The sequence below is a fragment of the Eublepharis macularius genome, chromosome 1, assembly GCF_028583425.1.
Source record: "Eublepharis macularius isolate TG4126 chromosome 1, MPM_Emac_v1.0, whole genome shotgun sequence".
In the NCBI taxonomy this organism is placed as follows: Eukaryota; Metazoa; Chordata; class Lepidosauria; order Squamata; family Eublepharidae; genus Eublepharis; species Eublepharis macularius.
The window spans coordinates 160,954,668-160,959,357 of NC_072790.1; the positions used below are offsets into that span (position 1 = coordinate 160,954,668).

At 56.4% G+C, this 4,690-nt stretch overlaps 1 long non-coding RNA gene across 1 annotated transcript; it reads right to left on the bottom strand.

Annotated features, from left to right (window-relative positions):
* Window positions 1-1,783: 1,783 nt before the first annotated feature.
* On the bottom strand, window positions 1,784-2,952 carry LOC129344906 (uncharacterized). The gene is made up of 3 exons (XR_008598419.1): window positions 2,692-2,952; window positions 2,320-2,371; window positions 1,784-1,961 (listed from the first exon to the last, which is right to left on the bottom strand). It is a non-coding gene; the product is annotated as an uncharacterized LOC129344906 (long non-coding RNA).
* Between the last annotated feature and the right edge of the window lie 1,738 nt (window positions 2,953-4,690).

Below are 4,690 nucleotides of genomic sequence, written 5' to 3' on the forward strand. Positions count from 1 at the left end.
GGCCAGGGAAGAGCTCCTCCAGGTAAACTGGCCGCGCAGTCATTGCACCCTCATCTGCCAGGAGGTCATTCCCGGCAGCCTTGGCAATGAGCTGGGCCCCGAGCCTGGCCGCCCACTGCTCCCGCCACCCGTCGCCCTCCATGCAGCCGGGACCGCTGTGGGTATAGTGTTTCTGTGCTGCCCACCGAACTACACCGCCCGCCGGCATGACCTTGGAGGGTCTGAGATGTAACAATTCCCTATCTTCTGTCTGGCAGCTGCATAGTTCATGGATAGGTTCAGCACAGGCCCCCCCCCCGTCTCAGACCTGTGGGTTGGAGGGGAGGGGGCCGTGGTGGTTGGCTTCCTATGGCCCCAGGGCCCTCTTCCCTTGCGGGGATGCTGTGCTGCTCAAGTGCATCCTTGCGGGACGTGAACCCTTGGGCCTGGCTGTACGTTGCGCCGTGGGACTGGGAATAAAGCTCATCTACACATGGACCCGTGTCTGCCTGCGATAGTTTGGTGAACTGCCAGCCATATCCTGCCCTGGCACCATGAGTGCATGACCAGGCCCGCGGTGACAGCGCATCCCTTCCAAGGGGGGGGGGGGGCTTAGGATGCACAAGGACTGGCCAGGGGCCGCTCTGGCATGTCTTCCATATTGCCCTAACGCACCTGCCCTGCCTGGCATGCCGCCCTGAGCTGGGGCAGTCACGCAACCTGCCATCAGGGGGCCCTCCCGGGCCTGGGGTGGCCACCCAGCCTGCATGGCCCGGCCGGGGAAGGGGCACGCTGTGGCAGCCAGCCGGGAGGCCTCGGGCTCCCGCATTTTAGCCACTTTGCGCAGCTGATGCGCTCTTCCACTGCCCCTGTGGGCGGGGCCAGCGGCCTTCCCTGCAGGATTGGCGGGGCTGGCAGCCTCGGAGTGGTTCCCCCCCCCGGCAGGGCAACGCGAGTGGCCACAATTGCTGAACGCAGGAGACGGCGCCGAGCCAGGGCGGAGCCACGCGCAGCCTCGGACACACCCCACCCCTCCCAACAACCATGGCCTGTTGGCGTGGGAGGCTGGCAACTGCTCCACGGGATTGGATGCGAGGCAGGACGCCCTGGGGTGGAATGACCAATGGGGCTGCTGCAGACGCCCGAGGGGCTGGACCCACTCTGGGAGGCGGCCGCTCATGGGACTGTGTTGCTGGGGCTGCGGCTGCGATGGGGGCGACCCTCCCCAGGCGCGCGAGACCTCCTGCCCGGGATATGGCATCCGCCTGCCACCACCCTGGATTCTCCATTGGTGGGGGCTAGGATTCCCGCGAGTGGACCGTTTCCCCTGCCATCTCCCGCTCCCTTGCAGCGGCAGCTCGCACCACCCTCTCCCTTGCTTATCGGGTGCCAGCTATTCTCCCCACCGGGGATTGATCCCCCTCCCCGCTCACATGCCCCGCCCCAACCCTCTACCTGGCCATAGATGCAGGGGAGTTAGCCGTGTTAGCCTGTGGTAGCGAATTCAAAAAGGGTCCCATAGCACCTTTAAAACTATCCAATTTTATTGTGGCATAGGCTTCTGAGAATCAAGTTCTCTTCAGCAGATGGGTGGTACAGACACTGGTCAAATACAGAGGAGGAGGGGGGGAGGAGGAGGGAGGGGGCGGGGAGGCAAGACGGGGTGTGTCGGATACATTTGTGGCAATGTGCAGGTGGGGAGATGTGACGGGAGTGTTGGGGGAGGGGCGGAGGACGAAGTCAGACTCGCAGACACAGAAAACAGTTGTTGTACATCTCGTTTTATTGCACTGGAAAGAGCGGGCTTGCGTTTAGGCTGGCGAGGGAGCCGGAGCATTCCACACAGCCCTCCTTCCCGCTCGGAGGGGCGGGGCTGGGATGCAGGCCGCGGCGCGACGGTGCTTCCTGGGCTGCAGCCAACCGTCCGTCAGAGATGTTTGGGGAGGGCGGGGCGCGGGGGAGCAGCCATGCCCTGGACGTGCCTGTGGGGGAAAAAGACACGTGTGGGCTTTGCCTCGTTCCACTGGCAAGGCAAGCCCCACACTCCGCCATCCGGGGGGGGGTTGCACATGGTCGAGGGCAGCAGCTGATGCATGACGGTCTGGTGAGGATGCACTCGGCCTTGGCAAGCCTTTACCTTTAAGGGAGAGAATGAGCTGGTCACAACAAACACCTGGCCACATGTGGTTTTCGAGGCGCCTGCCTCTGAGGCAGCCAGGGGCGGGCATGGTTGCCCCCCACCCCTGCTGGGCCTCACCCAAAGCGGCAAGTGAGCGGGTGGGTTCAGGTGAATGGGCGGTTTGCACTAATCTGCGGAATGCCCCCCCACCTCCTCCTTACCTGTCAGCGCTCTGTCGGTCATCACCAGGTGGGAGCGCAAGAGTCAGGGCACCTGCAAGGAAACGGGAGAGCATGCGGTTAATTTGCAAAGTGTCATTCCCTTCTGCCACGGAAGGGTTAGTTTGTTTGTGCTTAGTTAGAAGCAACTAGCATGCATCAGTTAGCTGTGGAGTCATTCTTTCTATCACGGTAGAAAGAGAGTTAGGCAGTTAGGCACCTCTTCCCCTTTATGCGAAGTTCCCCCAGTTTTTCGCAAAGTCCCCTGAGTGCATTCTGCGCCTGCCAATGTGAATGCCCTCAGCCCGTTTCGGTTTTCAAAGGGGCAATGCCACTCAGCAGACGGGCAGAGCCTCCGGCCGAGTGCTCACTTACCTGGGGGTTTGGGCGGTGCTGGCCGGATGTTTTGTAGGACGCGGTCGCAGGTGATTGGGTGCAGAGAGGGGGGCTCGTCCATGCCGGGCGCGCACGCTGATTGGTCCCCGGGATAGTTCTCATCCTATGCTCCTTCGGGCCATAGGGGCGGGGCGAGGCGCTCAGAGAGGGGGCTGATTTTTCGCCGTTCCATGGACGCCTATGGGCTACGCCTTCTTTTTCCGTGGCGTAGCTTTTTTGCGCCGCTGTGGGCGTTCCCGCTTCTGGAGGAGCTTAGGGAGCGGACTAACTCCGACCCCGCCTTGCTCCCCGCCCCCCCCTGCGTCGGCGTAGGGCTCTACGCCACTTCTGCGCCGCCGCCCGGGCGCCTGTGGCTTGCACCGGTGCTGGCCCGCCGGCGGGCCAGCGCCGCGTCCCAGCGCGGGCGGAAGGCCACTTACGCGGGCGTACGGGCTAGATGCGCCCTCGCAAGCCTTAGTTCGGTTCCTGTTCACTTTCCGTGCCCTTCTTAGGATTGGGCTGCCCATTGCCTAACACTGTGAACTAACTTGCTGTTTTTGGATTACATTATATTAAATCCTTTTCTATTGCTGAACTATAATAAACTGGGAATATATAATTGCTGGATTGCTATTTGAAATATTTTTTCTTTTTTTAATGTCTCCACTCTTTTTAATTAAAATGGCCAAAACCTTGAATTGAAGAATTCTCAGCAACATTACAGACTGAATTATATTGAACTATACTGCCACCCATTGGCTGAAAGTAAATTGAACTATTGAATTATTACAGCTACATAATTCCCACTCATTGGCTTGAAGAATGGACTTACTTTCCTTTTTTTCTTACTAATCTTATTAATTTTAAGGAAAGATCTGAGGTATTCAGGTGAAGAAGATAAGTCAATTTGAAGAAAATGGCTGCAGCTATGAGAAAGGTCAAAGTTAAAATTTCAGCAGGTGTCATAGATAAAATATCTCAAAGAATAATCATCTTTCTTTCAATACAATTTAAAACCTTGTTCACAGAATTAAAGCAAGAGTATAAGAACACTTTAACTCAGAAGAAGCAAACTGATGAGGAGATTCAAGAATCAATGCAGGAAAACAAAGAATTATTAACCCAACTACAACAAATGGACCAGACTACACAAGGATTTTCTACAGGAATAAGGGAAGACTTTCAGAAGTTAAGAACTGAATTACTCACTCGGATGTGAGGGCGATCTGGCTGCGACATGTTGATCACCAGGGTTGATTCGGCTGATCTGGCTGGCTAGGCGGGTGTCCCCTTCCTCCCTCACCGCTCCATGTGCATCCCTCCCGAAGCTGCATGCTTGGTGGAAGAGGACGACCATCCCAGAATTACTCTCTGGATTAAAAAAAATAAATCAGAAAACTCAAGAAAATAATCAAGACATTCAAGAAACTAAAATACACCAGACAGAATTTAGAGAGATACAAAAAAGAATTGAATCAGTTCAAGTATTACATGCAAGCTCACTGATAAAGTAGGCCAGAGAATGGAAACTTGAGAAATGGAATTTAGAAGTAATAATTTGGGGCTTCGTGGAATCTGAGAAACCTTGGTCGATTTGGATTTAGAGAGTGTATTCTGAGGGCCAGTATGAGATTATCTGAGGGTGCAAGGTGACTTTGACCCAGGGGGCCTTCCACACCGAGATGATCCAAAGATTCTACAGCTTTCTGGACACTGAGCAAATTACTGGAATCAACTCAACACATGCAAATTGGGAGATTCAGTTTCGTTTTCCCAGCCATGTCGGACGTTCCTCTCCGCAGGTCCGGGGGGAACTGTCTGAGCAGCCTGTCCGGGTGGGTGACCCGCGAGGGTTAACCCCCAGGACTCCCAGTGAGGGAGCCTGGATCTGGGGCGCCGCGGGAAGAACCCCCTGGAAGTAATGCAGGGGGTAAATTGCCCGCTTGCTCCAACGGAGGCCGGCAGACTTGCGCAGCACCGCATGTGCTGCCGGGCCATG